The sequence below is a fragment of the Pseudopipra pipra genome, unplaced genomic scaffold, assembly GCF_036250125.1.
Source record: "Pseudopipra pipra isolate bDixPip1 unplaced genomic scaffold, bDixPip1.hap1 HAP1_SCAFFOLD_99, whole genome shotgun sequence".
Classification (NCBI taxonomy): domain Eukaryota; kingdom Metazoa; phylum Chordata; class Aves; order Passeriformes; family Pipridae; genus Pseudopipra; species Pseudopipra pipra.
This window is the reverse complement of record NW_026991240.1, coordinates 22620-40177: the sequence shown is the minus strand read 5'-3', so window position 1 is coordinate 40177 and position 17558 is coordinate 22620. Positions and strand designations below refer to the sequence as shown.

At 52.4% G+C, this 17558-nt stretch overlaps 3 long non-coding RNA genes across 3 annotated transcripts; all 3 read left to right on the top strand.

The window, feature by feature from the left end:
• The first annotated feature begins 2609 nt into the window (after positions 1 to 2609).
• LOC135408977 (uncharacterized) lies at positions 2610 to 3639 on the top strand. The gene is made up of 3 exons (XR_010427967.1): positions 2610 to 2653; positions 2910 to 3034; positions 3558 to 3639. It is a non-coding gene; the product is annotated as an uncharacterized LOC135408977 (long non-coding RNA).
• A 997-nt stretch (positions 3640 to 4636) lies between these two features.
• LOC135408974 (uncharacterized) lies at positions 4637 to 17197 on the top strand. The gene is made up of 5 exons (XR_010427963.1): positions 4637 to 5516; positions 6060 to 6171; positions 6490 to 6618; positions 14877 to 15006; positions 16577 to 17197. It is a non-coding gene; the product is annotated as an uncharacterized LOC135408974 (long non-coding RNA).
• Positions 7558 to 9527, top strand: LOC135408975 (uncharacterized). The gene is made up of 3 exons (XR_010427964.1): positions 7558 to 7693; positions 8078 to 8255; positions 8838 to 9527. It is a non-coding gene; the product is annotated as an uncharacterized LOC135408975 (long non-coding RNA).
• Positions 17198 to 17558: the final 361 nt, after the last annotated feature.

The window sequence follows — 17558 nt, the reverse complement described above, 5'->3', positions numbered from 1 at the left end:
GAAATGATGAGATACTTTAGCATTTATATTTTTCAAAATGAAATGTATACTGAAAATAAAGTAGCTTTATGCATTTATGGGAGAGTTCATGTCCGTTTTCGCTCCTTATGTGTCGAGTCTTGTCTGACCGAATTGAGATCTGAGGATCACTGTGGTGGTATGGGGGAGTGGCTGGCAATTTGGAAGCAGGCGTCCTTGGTTCGCCTGGATTGCCAAGGAGCAGCACGGACAGGGCCGAGGACTGCGGGAGGGACAAGTGGTTATGGCCACCCACGACACACTCTCTCATCCCAGCCGTGCTTTGGGGTCCATCCCCCGCTTTTGGGTCGCGCCCCGGGGCTGCAGTCCCGGCCGTGCCCACCGGGGTCACCGCTCTCCCGTGCCAAGGCACAGCCCCGGCTCCCCCGGCCCGAGCGGGACCGTGTCCCGTTCCCTGGGGGGGTTCCAGCCCCAATCCCACCTCGGTCCTCCCGCCGCGGGGCCCCCACTCCGCCTGCCGGGCGAGAGGCGGCACCGGCCAGGACCCGCAGCGGGCACGGGCGGGACCCGGCAACGAGCCCCGGGAACAAACCCCCGAGCACGGACCCCAGGGAACGAGCCCCTGGACTTAAGAGTAAGGGGTTTGAAATCCTCAAAAGCTCAGTGATGACAGAACAGTGTCACTGCCTTTATCAGCTCATCTCTAAATTCAACATGGCACAAGAAGCTGTGCAGAAATACCCATCTCAACAAAGATCTCCCAGAGCAGTTCGAATCCAAGTGTGCTTCACTTCAGCTGTGCACAAGCACCACTCCTGCTCACCTCCGTGCTGTGTTTGACAGAGTCTGACAGAACATTCCTTTGGGGAACCTGCTGGTTCCTGCTCACGAGGAGGCTGATACACCAGACTTACTGCCTGAGGTACAAAACACTCTCCAGAGTAATCACCCCAACAACTGTATCAGATAGAAACACATCCTTAGAAATAACAATTGCGATGCCAAGGTTTCATGTTTTAAACTCTCTGTCTCTCCCTCCAGAGTTCTCCTGGGAATGTAGGGATGGTGTTTAAGAGCATCCTAAGGAGAACTGACAGTCACTGTTCCACACTTTCCAGGATAGCAACACTGCCAAACTGAGCTTGTAACATAGACCCTCTCAGGATAATTTGTAGATCTCATTAAATGCTAATTCTTCATGAGAAGAATCAGGACAGGGAGGCTGATTTAACACCTAGAGGGATTCGTGGGCTACAATGAGGACACTGACCACAAGCCTGGTGCTCCTGAAAAGAGCAGGTATTGACCTGACAAGTGCCTCAGATCGATCTGTGACAAGAAGTGGAAGGTGGAGTTGGTACCAGAGTCGCTGTCCCTTCACACACAGTTAGTCAGTGGCCTGCAGAAAAGAAGGGGGTTCCTGCCTGCTGCTCTGCCCTGTCACTGCCCCGTTCCCTGGGAAAGTGCAGCTCTTGTCACTGCAGTGTAAAGGTGGGGAAAAGGCAGCGAGAGAAAGGCAGCCCAGCTTGGGGGGTGACCCTCCCTTCCTTCAGCTGCTGGGAAACGTGGCCGGGAGTCCCTCAGAGGCACTCCAGCTGAGGAGCTGCACCACTGCCAGAGGGACTTGGCAGTGACGGGGCAAGGGCAGCTCCTAAAATGCCCAGCTGGAGGAACGAGCTGCCCAGGCCTCCGCACCAAGCCCTGTGCAGGGCACTTGGGCTGCTGGGGAATGGCCCAGCAGGGAGGTTCTGCTCCTGCCAGCCCAGCTGTTGCTGCCAACCGCATAGGAGGGGAGGTATTTTGTCAGGACAGTCGCTCATGGAACGGGTTGCCTGGGGAGGTTGTTGTATCCCCATCCGTGGAATGTTTCAAAACATGACTGGATCCCTCCCTGAGCAGCCCGGTGCGATCCCATTGGTGACTGTGGCCTGAGCAGGAGGTCAGACTTAGAGACCTTGAACTGTCTCTTGTGACCCAGATTCCTCTACAGTCCTGCAGCAGTTCTGGCTTCTTACAGTCCATGAGACCTGTTGGTTCCACAGTCTGCAGAGAAGCTCCTTTGCCCAGCAGGCAGTCCTGGAATGCCCAGCCATCCATGGCAGAGATTCCCAGAGCTGCCACGTGCCCCAGCTGTCCCTGAGCCCCAGCTTTGGCCTCAGCACTGAAACGCTGCCAGGACCTGTCCCTGCTGTGCAGGTCCGTGGGGCTGCAGGACACGGTGTCACACAGCACACACGGCCACTGGGTCCTGCCAGCTCCTCCAGCCTGTGCTTCCTGATTGCCAGGGATTTTAGGGGCCACCTGTCTCCAGGGATGGGCAGGGAAACAGAGATTTCCTGTGACTGGGAGCAAGATTTCCTGTGACAGGGCCTTGCCAAGGCAAGCAAATCGCCTGGGCTTCAGGTGCCCGTGTGCAATTCCATCTCCAGGCTGTCTCCCCCAGCAGCAGGTTCCTGTCCCCAGTTCCCGATCTCCCTCAGCTGAGCGGGCGGGGCGGGGCCGCAGGGCCAGGCGGGCTGGGATTGGGCGGCGGCGCTCGAGCGCTGATTGGGCAGCGCTGGCGGCCCGCGGTATAAAGGGCCGGCGGGGCGGGTGCGGTCGGTTGTGTGTGAGGGCTGAGGGCGGTGCCCCGCTGCTGCCCGGGCTGCGGAGGGGAGAGCGCCTTGGCCGCTGGGTTATGGAGCGGGGGAGCCGGGGGGCGTTTAGGGGCGCCTTGTGCTGGGCAGCGGGGGCCGGGTAAGCCCCTTCCCTGCCGGGTGACCCCGGGGGAGCCGTGGCAGGGCTGCGGGGCTGTTGCTCTCTGGGTGTCTCAGGGATTGCCTCGGAATCCCAAAGTCTTTCCCCGTGCAGGGTTACGAGGCAAAGACTGCTTTAACTTGGTTTCTTGGTGCTGCATTAATGCTTTTTGGTTGTTCTGTGTCAGTTTGCAGCCTGGCTCGTGGTTTCCCCTGGTGCTGGGGAGTGGAGGCGAGTTGTGCTTCCTGCTGGGAGAGAGAAGGGCCTTGGGAAGCAGCTCCATGAGCCACAGCTGTGCCGAGCCCGGGAGTCTGTCCAGGTGAGAGCAGGGCTTATACTGCCAGGGAGGAGCTGGGTTTGCTGTTGAAACATGCCCATGCCTTTAAATGCAAGGGCAGGCAGAAGCTGGGAGGGACCCTGAGCACATTTTAAAAAACCTTGACTGTGGGAGGAGTGTCCAGGAGAAATTATTCCTTTTTTTGCAGGGAGGCAGTTTGTGAGGACAGGGGGGTTGCTGTGCTCTCTAGCAAAACTACTCCCCTTGGGATGTGCAGGGTGAGGAAATGTTGGCCCCGTGTGGGCTGGAGCAAAGGTGTGTGGGTGCCTGTGTGTGACACCCGTGGGTGTGCGGGAAGGGGGTTCTGGTGCCATTGGAGCTGCCAGGGAGCCAAAAAGGGCACAGTTGTCTGAAAAAGGTGAAAGCTCTGTTGGCCTCTGTTGACACCTGCACCAAAGGAGATGCAAATTTTCCCCCTCTTGGTTGCAGGCTTCACAAAGCTCCCAGGAAAGGAAGTTTTAGATTCCAACTCCCCTTTATGCTAAAGGTTTCCTTGTTCTCTCAGCAGGATGTCGAGTGCCACCGTGTCCCTGAGGTTCCCCTTTCTGCTGTTGGGAGAGCACGAGGTGGATGGAGAGGATCCCCAGCCATCTGCAGGCAAAAGGGACTCGCACAACTACGATTTTTCTCCAGGTCTCTTAAGGGGGACTTTGAGGGTACCATGGGTAATGTGCCAGCTCTCCTGCTGGAGTTTTTGTCTTCTGCTATATTTGAGCATACAGAGTAAAACTAAAGTCAGGTGTGTTCTGGAGTATGTTACACTCATGCAAAGCTCCTTCCCTCTGTTTATTTTCTGTTCTGGAAAGCACAGTCTGGGGTTCCTGGGCACTTCCTATTAAATGATTCCATGAAAATAATTTTGTACTGAAAGGGAAAAGGAGCTGTCTGTGGGAGGTCAGATGTCACTGATAAAAGCTGTATGTTTTTTCACTCAGTAAGCTTTTAAAATATCTCACAGTGTGTAGGAATGCCTGGCTTCTAAAACTCACCGAGTCTTAGAAGTTTCTTTGAAGAGCTGTTTTCAGGCAGCAAAATTGGCCCTGCAGGAGGGACTCTGTGCCTGCTCTCCCGTGGCTCCAAGGGATCTCTGGCCCTTCACGCCGGCACCGAGATTTTCTCGGGAAGGGCCTCAGATCCCCGGACCAGTCTGGGACACAGGCAAGATCCCCCTGCCTTTAGAAATGAGGCCTTCTTGTGGCTTCCTCCCCATACCCATTGGGGGGTTCCAAAGAAGGCCTCTTGAAATGCCTTTTGGGCTGTCCATTGAAGCCTTGAGACCAAATTGGGCCCCCTGGAGGGACAGTGCTGTTGGTGCCCCCCGGGTTGGGGCACCCCGAGGACTCCAGCGCGCACCGAAAGGATTATTCGGGGAGATCCTCGGGGTGCCCGGCCCTGGGGAGCTCAAAGCAAGGTCCCTGCAATGGATTCAGGCATTGCTGAGAGTATCCCAGGGGTAGCTGTCCCTGCTAGACATGGAGCTCTCTAATGGAGTGTAATTGGGTGATAAAAGTGGTGCTCCAAGTGCCAAAGCAGTGTGGGATTGGGATTAATAAATGAGCAGTGATGGTGCAATTGGCTGTTTTCTCGGGACTGTAATGGTAAGAGCTGCAGGAGTGCCAGGTGTGTGTTCCAGTCCCCAGCATTTGGTTTGCACATGTCCTGGTCAGACACAGGTCCAACTTCCTCAGTCCTTAACCCAGTAGAGGGAGAATGAAGGACTGGCACTGTTAAGGTGATTGGTGTGACAGGGGTGAAACTGGGAAAACATTGGGGAATTCCTGAGTTTCTCTCTTTGCCAAACTCACCCAAACCTCTGCTAGGAAGAGATGGACTGGAAAAGTTGAGGCAGAAATGAAATGGAAAACTGGGGTTGTTGAAACTGTAATTGCTGGAACTAAATGTGTCCAAGCAGCAGCTCTTGTTGTGCAGGGAATAACTCCTGTCAGCAGCAAGGTCCTGACTGAAGTGGCAGCTGCAGTTGTTCCTGTGGTGTGGGCCAGTGGAATTGCAGGAGAGTGGAAGAGGGCAGAACCTGTAGGTATTACCCCTACTGTGGGATCTCTCCTGGTAAGGCAAACCCAGTATCCTTTAAAATCAGAATGCGAGACTGGATTGGTTGCAGTAACAGCTGAATTTGCTCATCCTGGTTTGCTTGTAGGACGTGAATGCAAGAACCTGCCAAGAAACCAATGACCAAGATGATTGATGAGTGCAGGATCTGAGAGAAGCACCTTGAATGACAACCTCGAGCAGTTTCCACTATTGGATTGCAAAGATGGCCTTTGCTGCATCTACTTGAGCAAGGAAAGCCAAGAAACCTTTGCTTTTGAAGGAGAAAACCTGGAAAGCAGGAAGGAAGAAAAGAAACCCCCTGACTCCTCCCTCAGCCCCAGACAGCCCATGAACTGCCTTCCTGGGAATGGTAGGACGGGGTGGACTCTGGATTGCTCCCTCTGGATGTGTGGTAAGACTTTTATACCAACTTTTAAGAACAGCCTGTAAGCATTTGCTGCCTTGGCTAGATGGTGCAAGGGCAGCCTTTAAGCAGCTGAAGCATTCCCTGAGGAGAGCTCTGGGTCTGCCAGATGTCTCAGAAGTGTTGGAAGCATCTTTGGTGGGGAGGGCAAACAAAGGCCAAGGTGTGCAGTGACCCCCCTGAGAAGGGACTTTGAGTTAATGGCATCCCTGCAAGTGAACTGTGTGGGCTGTTCCCCCTGTAGGGCAGGTGACAGTCCCAGCTACAGTGATGGGAGAAATGGTTAAAAGAGAGCCCAAAAAGCTGGAAATCCTCCTGGAGGCTCTTGGCAAACAGAGTTTCCTGCATTCCTCCTGCAAGAAGGACAGTGATAGCTTTTGAGTGCTGGTAGATGCTTTTAATAGATAGCCTTGAGTGTGTCCTTGTTGCACCAGTAGGCCTTGCCAAAGTCCCAGTATTCCAGGAGATATGCCTATTGAAGTTTAAAATGATCTCCATAATCCTTTGTTGTCTTGAGGCTCTCCCCTGCAGGAACTCCAGGAACTCCTGGTGCCGCCTGGGCCGATGGATTGGACGCCCCAGCCCCTCCGTTCCTGCCCAGCCACTGGGTCCGTGTCCAGTGGTGGCACTGCCAGCCCTGCAGGTGAAGTGGGAAGGGCCTTTCCAGGTCTTGTGGATCACATTTATAGCAGTTGACATTGCAGAAAAAGGATGTTGGGTCTCTTCTTGAGTTCAGAAAGCTCCTTTTGGTTGGTGAGCAGGACAAAGTGGATCCTTCAGAGTTCCCATCCGTGTTTGTGTCTCAGCCTGTGTTAGGATTCAGGGCTGTAGCTGTTGTTGTCACTGAGGAGTCAAACTCTGCTTTAAATAATGAGACATTGGCCTGATGGCCAAGTGTCAAGAATAAAGGGGGAATGATATCTGAGTGTTGAGATGTAACAAGGGCTGATCCTTTTTGCAGTGGGATGTAGCCTGGAAAGTGCACAGAGCTGAGCCAAGGGATTGAAAGGGACCAAGCAAGGGAGGTGAAGAAAGAAGGAAGAAGGAAGTGAGGCAGCAGGCAAGCAGCAGCAAGTTGCTGTGTAAGCAGGTGAGTTGTGTTGAGGTTCCTAAGGCAGGCACTGAGGACTTTGAGGGCTCCAGACAGAGCAGACCTGGGAAGGCCCTCGGTGAAGCCCTTTGGAAACCTTGTAAGGGTAGGTGTGTATGGTAATGAGTGTTGGAAAATGTCCTGAGTAGGGATTAGGAATGCAGGGAAGGAAAATGAATCCTCCTGTAATGCTGCCATGTCAGCTGCAGTGGAGATACCTGTGTGTGCCCTTTGGGAGCTTATTGCCAAAGGGACTCCTGGCAGGCTGGAATGATTCAAGAGCATGGGAATAAAAGATTGCCTGGCTTCTAAAACTCATCCATTGAGTCTCAGAGGTTCTTGTATGAAATTTTAGGTAACACCTGAACTTTTGTGTGTACTTCTGAGTTCAGCTGGAAAGAGATTGTCCAGGGAAGAGGAATCTTGCTCAGTGCAAGAAGTTGCCCTTGATGAACTTCCCCTCTGAGCTGATGCCCTTGGCAGGAGAAGTGCTCAGCAAGGAGGCTCTTTGCTCCTAGGCAGGAAGAAAGGTCAGTGCCCTTCCTCCCCAAGGCCCAGCCCAGCAGGGCTGGCAGGAGCTGCTGGTGTGGCTGCTCTTTGGGTTCTCAGCTGTGGCTGTGGGGTGGTGACATCGTGTTCCTGCCTGTGCTCCAGGGCAGCCAAAAGCCCCAGCCCAGCCCCTGGGCCTTTCTGGGAGCCTGAGCTATTGCAGTACTGGGGATGGGGGTTTGGGTTTTTGTTTCCCTAAAAGTAGAACCATTGGGGGGGATCTCTTATCTCACAGTTGTTGTTGTTTTGATATCTTAATTAATTACAACTTGAGAAGAAAACCTTGTGTAACTTAGGAACTGACTTGCACTGGTTACACTGAAAGTGCCAAGGAGTTGTAGTGTCCACTAGATTGTTTGTATTGAAGCAGTTTGGTGTTTACAAAGGGATAATAACTCCTGTCAGCAGCAAGGTCCTGACTGAAGTGGCAGCTGCAGTTGTTCCTGTGGTGTGGGCCAGTGGAATTCCAAGAAAATGGACAAGGACAGAAGCTGTAAGAATTACCCCTAAGCCAGAGTCTCTCCTGGTAAGGCAAACCCAGTATCCTTTAAAATTAGGAAGCCAAGCTGGATTGGTTTTACTAACAGCTAAATTTGCTGATCATGGTTTGATAGTAGAATGTGAATGGAAGGACCTGTAAAGAAAGGAAATGGGAAAGATGATGGATTGCTGGGAGCAGGGGCTGGCAGACAGTGGGATGGATGTTTGGTTGTGTTTGGGAATGAGCAGCTTGACCTGCCCAGGGTTGTCTGTGCTGGGGGTGGGTTTGGGTCCTGTGTGGCCACAGGTCTGTGCAGCAGCTGGAGCCTGGGCAGGTCTGGGGGCTGTGGTGTGCCAGGCTGCTGAGTTTGTTTTGCCTGTTTCCTTGGAGTGTCCCAGTGTCCCTGCTTGGCTGTTTGTTGCCCTGCAGGCAGAAGAGCCCAGGCCTGAGCTGGCTGAGTGTTGGTGTGAGCCAGAGTGGGTGTCCCTGCCCTGGGGCCAGTCCCCAGAGCTGCCTTTGGCATCCCCTGCTGAAGGGTGGGAGCTGCCCAGAGCCAGCAGCATCCAGCTGGAGGATCCAGGAGGATGCAGCTCTGCTTTGCTGGGAGGTAAGAGGTGGGGTGCAGGAGCTGGCAGGGGTGTTTTGCAGGCAGAGGGAGGGCAGGAGCAGGAGAATTGCAGGTGCAGCAGCTGGGTCAGTGCTGGATGGAGTCGGGGCTGGGAAAGGGCCCTGAGTGTCAGGGCAGGGGAGAGCCCAGGGTGGCCCTGGGAGCCCTGGGGCTGTGAACAAGTGCAGTGGGCAAAGGAATGGGCACTGGAGAGCTGGGCAAACAGCTGGAGGAGTTGCAAGGGGAACCAGGAGACTGGAATGCAGGAGCAGCAGCTCCCTGTGTGTGTGTAGAACCAACTGTACTGCAGCCCCAAGGGAGGTGGGAAATGAACCTCAGGAGGCTGGGAACGAGTCCCACACACTGGTTAAAGTGGGATGGAGTCTTGCCAAGTGTCTGAAAAGCTTTTCTTCAGTGTTGCTTTATCAATTGAAAACTGGAGTGATTGTCGAGGTGTTGGCAGTTGTTTTCCTGTGTTTTTGGTGAGGTGTTGACTCAGTACCTTTCTTGGAGCTGCTGTTGGATGAAGAGGTGCCCCCAGTTGACCTGTAAGGTCCTGGTTGTCTTCCCGGCTTCTCCCAGCTTGTCCAGGAGATGGAATTCCAGTGCTACAGTCCAGATGGGTCGTGGTGCTCCCAAAAGGACCCTTTGTGCCTTCAGGGCAGGTTCTGGTGCCACTGGAGCTGCTGGGAGAAGCATAGGGTTGGCAGTGAGAGGCCTGGAATGATGTTGCTGTGGCACAGAAGAAATGAGCAGTGGTGGTACAATTGGCTATTTTGTCTTGAATGTAATGGTAAGAGCTCCAGGAGTGCAAGGTGTGTGTTCCAGTCCCCAGCATTTGGTTTGCACCTGTCCTGGTCAGACACAGGTCCAACTTCCTCAGTCCTTAACCCAGTAGAGGGCGAATTAAGGACTGGCAGTGTTAAGGTGATTGGTGTGACAGGGGTTAAACTGGGAAAACATTGGGGAATTCCTCGGTTGGTCCATTTGCCAAACTCACCCAAACCTCTGCTAGGAAGAGATGGACTGGAAAAGTTGAGGCAGAAATGAAATGGAAAACTGGGGTTGTTGAAACTGTAATTGCTGGAACTAAATGTGTCCAAGCAGCAGCTCTTGTTGTGCAGGGAATAACTCCTGTCAGCAGCAAGGTCCTGACTGAAGTGGCAGCTGCAGTTGTTCCTGTGGTGTGGGCCAGTGGAATTGCAGGAGAGTGGAAGAGGGCAGAACCTGTAGGTATTACCCCTGATGTGGGATCTCTGCTGGTAAGGCAAAGCCAGTACCCTTTAAAATCACAATGCCAGACTGGATGGTTGCAGTAACAGCTAAATTGGCTCATCCTGGTTTGCTTGTAGGATGTGAATGCAAGAACCTGCCAAGAAAACCAATGTCCAAGATGATTGATGAGTGCAGGACCTGAGAGAACCACCTTGAATGACAACCTTAGGTTTAAAAGATGGGTGTTGCTTTTGAAGGAGAAAATCTGGAAAGCAGGAAGGAAGAAAAGAAGCCCCATGACTCCTCCCTGAGCCCCAGACAGCCCATGAACTACCTTCCTGGGAATGGTAGGACGGGGTGGACTCTGGATTGCTCCCTCTGGATGTGTGGTAAGACTTTTATACCAGCTTTTAAGAACAGCCTGTAAGCATTTGCTGCCTTGGCTAGATGGTGCAAGGGCAGCCTTTAAGCAGCTGAAGCATTCCCTGAGGAGAGCTCTGGGTCTGCCAGATGTCTCAGAAGTGTTGGAAGCATCTTTGGTGGGGAGGGCAAACAAAGGCCAAGGTGTGCAGTGACCCCCCTGAGAAGGGACTTTGAGTTAATGGCATCCCTGCAAGTGAACTTTGTGGGATGTTCCCCCTGTAGGGCAGGTGATAGTCCGTGCTATAGTGATGGGAAAAATGGTTAAAAGAGAACCCAAAAACCTGTAAATCGTCCAGGAGGCTCTTGGCAAAGAGATTTTCCTGAGTTCCCCCTGCAAGACGGATAGTGATAGTTTTGAGTGCTGGTAGATCCTTTGAATAGATAGCCTTGAGTGTGTCCTTGTTGCACCAGTAGGCCTTGTCAAAGTCCCCATATTCCAGGAGATATACCTATTAAAGTTAAAAATGATCCTTTTCCTAATCCTTTGTTGTCTTGAGGCTCTCCCCTGCTGGAACTCCAGGAACTCCTGGTGCCGCCTGGGCCGATGGATTGGACGCCCCAGCCCCTCCGTTCCTGCCCAGCCACTGGGTCCGTGTCCAGTGGTGGCACTGCCAGCCCTGCAGGTGAAGTGGGAAGGGCCTTTCCAGGTCTTGTGGATCCATTTATAGTAGCCAAAGTTGCAGAAAAAGGATGTTGGGTCTCTTCTTGAGTTCAGAAAGCTCCTTTGGATTGGTGAGCAGAACAAAGTGGATCCTTCAGAGTTCCCATCCGTGTTTGTGTCTCAGCCTGTGTTAGGATTCAGGGCTGTAGCTGTTGTTGTCACTGAGGAGTCGAACTGTGCTTTAAATAAGGAGACACTGGCCTGATGGCCCAGTGTCAAGAATAAAGGGGGAATGCTGTCTGAGTGTTGAGATGTAACAAGGGCTGATCCTTTTTGCAGTGGGATGTAGCCTGGAAACTGCAGAGAGCTGAGCCAAGGGATTGAAAGGGGCCAAGCAAGGGAGGTGAAGAAAGAAGGGAAGTGAGGCAGCAGGCAAGCAGCAGCAAGTTGCAGTGTAAGCAGGTGAGTTGTGTTGAGGTTCCTAAGGCAGGCACTGAGGACTTTGAGGGCTCCAGACAGAGCAGACCTGGGAAGACCCTCGGTGAAGCCCCTTGGAAACCTTCTAAGAGTAGGTGTGTATGGTAATGAGTGTTGGAAAATGTCCTGTATGTGGAACAGGAATGCAGGGAAGGAAAATGAATCCTCCTGTATTGCTGCCATGTCAGCTGCAGTGGAGATACCTGTGTGTGCAATTTGGGAGCTGATTGACAGGGCACCCGTGGGGCTGGGATGATGGCAGGGTGTTGTAAGCAAGGAATGCCTGGCTTCTAAAACTCACCAGCTGAGTCTTAGAGGCTTTTTTGAAGAGTTGATTTCAGGCAGGAAAATTGGCCGCCAGGAGGGACTCTGTGCCTGCTCTCCCGTGGCTCCAAGGGATCTCTGGCCCTTCACGCCGGCACCGAGATTTTCTCGGGAAGGGCCTCAGATCCCCGGACCAGTCTGGGACACAGGCAAGATCCCCCTGCCTTTAGAAATGAGGCCTTCTTGTGGCTTCCTGCCCATACCCGTTGGTGGGTTCCAAAGAAGGCCTCTTGAAATGCCTTTTGGGCTGTCCATTGAAGCCTTGGGACCAAATTGGCCCCCTGGAGGGACAGTGCTGTTGGTGCCCCCGGGTTGGGGCACCCCGAGGACTCCAGCGCGCACCGAAAGGATTATTCGGGGAGATCCTCGGGGTGCCCGGCCCTGGGGAGCTCAAAGCAAGGTCCCTGCCATGGATTCAGGCATTCCTGAGAGTATCCCAGGGGTACCTGTCCCTGCTGGACTTGGAGCTCTCTAATGGACTGTAATTGTGTTCTAAAAGTGGTGCTCCAAGTGCCAAAGCAGTGTGGGATTGGGATTAAGAAATGAGCAGTGAGGGTCCAATTGGCTGTTTTCTCTGGAATGTAATGGTAAGAGCTGCAGGAGTGCCAGGTGTGTGTTCCAGTCCCCAGCATTTGGTTTGCACATGTCCTGGTCAGACACAGGTCCAACTTCCTCAGTCCTTAACCCAATAGAGGGAGAATTAAGGACTGGCAGTGTTAAGGTGATTGGTGTGACAGGGGTGAAACTGGGAAAACATTGGGGAATTCCTCAGTTTGTCTATTGCCCAAACTCACCCAAACTTGTGCTAGGAAGAGATGGACTGGAAAAGTTGAGGCAGAAATGAAATGGAAAACTGGGGATGTTAAAACTGTAATTGCATCCAAGCAGCAGCTCTTGTTGTGCAGGGAATAACTCCTGTCAGCAGCAAGGTCCTGACTGAAGTGGCAGCTGCAGTTGTTCCTGTGGTGTGGGCCAGTGGAACTGCAGGAGAGTGGAAGAGGGCAGAACCTGTAGGTATTACCCCTGATGTGGGATCTCTCCTGGTAAGGCAAACCCAGTACCCTTTAAAATCAGAATGCCAGCTTGGATTGGTTGCAGTAACAGCTAAATTTGCTCATCCTGGTTTGCTTGTAGGATGTGAATGCAAGAACCTGCCAAGAAAACCAATGTCCAAGATGATTGATGAGTGCAGGACCTGAGAGAACCCCCTTCAATGACAACCTGAAGCAGTTTCCAGTGTTGGATTTAAAAGATGGCCTTTGCTGCATCTACTTGAGCAAGGAAAGCCAAGAAACCTTTGCTTTGGCAGGAGAAAATCTGGAAAGCAGGAAGGAAGAAAAGAAGCCCCCTGACTCCTCCTGAGCCCCAGACAGCCCATGAACTGCCTTGCTGGGAATGGTAGGACAGGATGGACTCTGGATTGCTCCCTCTGGATGTGTGGTAAGACTGTTCTGCCAACTTTTCCAACAGCCTGTAAGCATTTGCTGCCTTGGCTAGATGGTGCAAGGGCAGCCTTTAAGCAGCTGAAGCATTCCCTGAGGAGAGCTCTGGGTCTGCCAGATGTCTCAGAACTGTTGGAAGCATCTTTGGTGGGGAGGGCAAACAAAGGCCAAGGTGTGCAGTGACCCCCCTGAGAAGGGACTTTGAGTTAATGGCATCCCTGCAAGTGAACTGTGTGGGCTGTTCCCCCTGTAGGGCAGGTGACAGTCCCAGCTACAGTGATGGGAGAAATGGTTAAAAGAGAGCCCAAAAAGCTGGAAATCCTCCTGGAGTCTTGGCAAACAGAGTTTCCTGCATTCCTCCTGCAAGAAGGACAGTGATAGCTTTTGAGTGCTGGTAGATGCTTTTAATAGATAGCCTTGAGTGTGTCCTTGTTGCACCAGTAGGCCTTGCCAAAGTCCCAGTATTCCAGGAGATATGCCTATTGAAGTTTAAAATGATCTCCATAATCCTTTGTTGTCTTGAGGCTCTCCCCTGCAGGAACTCCAGGAACTCCTGGTGCCACCTGGGCCGATGGATTGGACGCCCCAGCCCCTCCGTTCCTGCCCAGCCACTGGGTCCGTGTCCAGTGGTGGCACTGCCAGCCCTGCAGGTGAAGTGGGAAGGGCCTTTCCAGGTCTTGTGGGTCACATTTATAGCAGCTGAAGTTGCAGAAAAAGGACCTGGGGTCTCTTCTTCTTGAGTTCAGAAAGCTCCTTTTGATTGGTGAGCAGGACAAAGTGGATCCTTCAGAGTTCCCATCCGTGTTTGTGTCTCAGCCTGTGTTAGGATTCAGGGCTGTAGCTGTTGTTGTCACTGAGGAGTCAAACTCTGCTTTAAATCATGAGACACTGGCCTAATGGCCAAGTGTCAGGAAAAAAGGGGGAATGCTCTCTGAGTGTTGAGATGTAACAAGAGCTGATCCTTTTTGCAGTGGGATGTAGCCTGGAAAGTGCACAGAGCTGAGCTAAGGGATTGAAAGGGACCAAGCAAGGGAGGTGAAGAAGGAAGGAAGAAGGGAAGTGAGGCAGCAGGCAAGCAGCAGCAAGTTGCAGTGTAAGCAGGTGAGTTGTGTTGAGGTTCCTAAGGCAGGCACTGAGGACTTTGAGGGCTCCAGACAGAGCAGACCTGGGAAGGCCCTCGTTGAAGCCCCTTGGAAACCTTCTAAGGGTAGGTGTGTATGGTAATAAGTGTTGGAGAATGTCCTGAATGTGGAACAGGAATGCAGGGAAGGAAAATGAACCCTCCTGTAATGCTGCCATATCAGCTTCAGTGGAGATACCTCTGTGTGCCCTTTTGGAGCTGATTGCCAGGGCACCTGGTGGGCTGGAATGATTCAAGAGCATGGGAATACAAGATTGCCTGGCTTCTGAAACTCACCAGTTGTGTCTCAGAGGTTCTTGTATGAAATTTTAGGTAACACCTGAACTTCTAGTGTGTACTTCTGAGTTCCGTTGGAAAGAGATTGTCCAGGGAACAAGTATCTTTCTCATTCCAGGAAGTTGCACTTGATGAACTTCCCCTCTGAGCTGATGCCCTTGGCAGGAGAAGTGCTCAGCAAGGAGGCTCTTTGCTCCTAGGCAGGAAGAAAGGCCAGTGCCCTTCCTCCCCAAGGCCCAGCCCAGCAGGGCTGGCAGGAGCTGCTGGTGTGGCTGCTCTTTGGGTTCTCAGCTGTGGCTGTGGGGTGGTGACATCGTGTTCCTGCCTGTGCTCCAGGGCAGCCAAAAGCCCCAGCCCAGCCCCTGGGCCTTTTGGGAGCCTGAGCTATTGCAGCACTGGGGATGGCTTTGGTTTCCTTCTTTCCTCAGAGTAAAAGTGTCTGGGGGAGTCTGTGATCTCCCTCGTTTTTGTATCATAACTGGAACTTGTAAAGAAGTTCACCTTGTGTAATTTACCAACTGACTTGGCAGTGCCAGGCTGTTGTAGCATGCAGGTTATTGTTTGTGTCTGAGTAGTTTGGTGTTTATTTGCCAAGGGAGGCTGTGGAATGTTATGGTATTTTTGTCCCAATATTTGGAGGCAGTTCCCTGGATTAGATGATTTCTGCGTTGCTCCCTGGTGTCTAAGTTGTGAGGTGTACTAAGAACTGGTAGTTTTTGCAGTGGGATGTACCCTAGAAACTCCATGGAGCTGAGCCAAGGGATTTAGAGGGACTAAGCAAGCGAAGTAAAGAAAGAATGAAGAAGGGAACTGAGAGAGCAGCCAAGCAGCACCAAGTTCCTCTACAACCAGGTGAGTTGTCTTGAAGTTGATAAGGTGGTCACTTAGAACATGGGGGGCTCCAGGCACAGGTGACCACCAGACACCTCTGATGGAGCCCCTCAGAGAGCTTATAAGGGTTTGTGTGTATGGAAACAGGTGTTGGGGATGTCCTGAATATGGAACAGGAATGCAGGGAAGGAAAAAGAACCCTCCTGTAATGCTGATCCCTCCCATCAGCTGCAGTGGAGATACCTGTGTGTGCCCTTTGGGAGCTGATGGCCAGGACACCCGGTGGGCTGGGATCATGGCAGGGTGTTGTAAGCAAGCAATGCCTGGCTTCTAAAACTCACCAGTTGACTCCTAGAGGCTTCTTTGAAGAGCTGAGTTGAGGCAGCAGAATTGGCCCCCCAGGAGGGACTCTGCCTGCTCTCCCGTGGCTCCAAGGGATCTCTGGCCCTTCACGCCGGCACCGAGATTTTCTCGGGAAGGGCCTCGGATCCCCGGACCAGTCTGGGATACAGGCAAGATCCCCCTGCATTTTAGGACCAAATTGGCCCCCTGGAGGGACAGTGCTGTTGGTGCCCCCCGGGTTGGGGCACCTCGAGGACTCCAGCGCGCACCGAAAGGATTATTCGGGGAGATCCTCGGGGTGCCCGGCCCTGGGGAGCTCAAAGCAAGGTCCCTGCAATGGATTCAGGCATTGCTGAGAGTATCCCAGGGGTAGCTGTCCCTGCTAGACAGGGAGCTCTCTAATGGACTGTAATTGGGTGATAAAAGTGATACTCCAAGTGCAAAAGAATTGTGGGATTGGGATTAAGAAATGAGCAGTGATGGTCCAATTGGCTGTTTTCTCTGGAATGTAATGGTAAGAGCTGCAGGAGTGCCAGGTGTGTGTTCCAGTCCCCAGCATTTGGTTTGCACATGTCCTGATCAGACACAGGTCCAACTTCCTCAATCCTTAACACAATAGAGGGAGAATGAAGGACTGGCAGTGTTAAGGTGATTGGTGTGACAGGGGTGAAACTGGGAAAACATTGGGGAATTCCTCAGTTGGTCTATTTGCCAAATTCGTCCAAACCTCTGCTAGGAAGAGATTGAGTGGAAAAGTTGAGGCAGAAATGAAATGGAAAAGTGAGGATACTGAAACTGTAATTGCTGAAACTAAATGTGTCAAAGCAGCAGCTCTTGTTGTGCAGGGAATAACTCCTGTCAGCAGCAAGGTCCTGACTGAAGTGGCAGCTGCAGTTGTTCCTGTTGTGTGGGCCAGTGGACTTCCAGGAGGGTGGAAGAGGGCAGAACCTGTAGGTATTAACCCTAATATGCGATCTATATGGGTAAGGCCAAGCCAGTGTCCTTTAAAATCAGAATGCCAGCTTGGATTGGTTGCAGTAACAGCTAAATTGGCTCATCCTGGTTTGCTTGTAGGATGTGAATGCAAGAACCTGCCAAGAAAACCAATAGCAAAGGGGATTGATGAGTGCAGGACCTGAGAGAAGCACCTTGAATGACAACCTCGAGCTGTTTCCAGTATTGGATTGAAAAGATGGCCTTTGCTACATCTCCTTGAGCAAGGAAAGCCAGGATACCTTTGCTTTGGAAGGAGAAAATGGGGAAAGCAGAAAGGAAGAAAAGCAGCCCCCTGACTCCTCCCTGAGCCCCAGACAGCCCATGAACTGCCTTGCTGGGAATGGTAGGACGGGGTGGACTCTGGATTGCTCCCTCTGGATGTGTGGTAAGACTGTTCTGCCAACTTTTCCAACAGCCTGTAAGCATTTGCTGCCTTGGCTAGATGGTGCAAGGGCAGCCTTTAAGCAGCTGAAGCATTCCCTGAGGAGAGCTCTGGGTCTGCCATATGTCTCAGAACTGTTGGAAGCATCTTTGGTGGGGAGGGCAAACAAAGGCCAAGGTGTGCAGTGACCCCCCTGAGAAGGGACTTTGAGTTAATGGCATCCCTGCAAGTGAACTTTGTGGGCTGTTCCCTCTGTAGGGCAGGTGACAGTCCCAGCTACAGTGATGGGGAAAAATGGTTAAAAGGGAGCCCCAAAAGCTGGAAATTGCCCTGGAGGCTCTTGGCCAACAGAGTTTCCTGAGTTCGCCCTGCAAGAAGGACAGTGATAGCTTTTGAGTGCTGGTAGATCCTTTGAATAGATAGCCTTGAGTGTGTCCTTGTTGCCCCAGTAGGCCTTGTCAAAGTCCCCATATTGCAGGGGATATACATGTTAAAGTTTAAAATGATCTTCCTAATCCTTTGTTGTCTTGAGGCTCTCCCCTGCAGGAACTCCAGGAACTCCTGGTGCCGCCTGGGCCGATGGATTGGACGCCCCAGCCCCTCCGTTCCTGCCCAGCCACTGGGTCCGTGTCCAGTGGTGGCACTGCCAGCCCTGCAGGTGAAGTGGGAAGGGCCTTTCCAGGTCTTGTGGATCACATTTATAGCAGTTGACATTGCAGAAAAAGGATGTTGGGTCTCTTCTTCTTGAGTTCAGAAAGCTCCTTTTGATTGGTGAGCAGGACAAAGTGGATCCTTCAGAGTTCCCATCCGTGTTTGTGTCTTAACCTGTGTTAGGATTCAGGGCTGTAGCTGT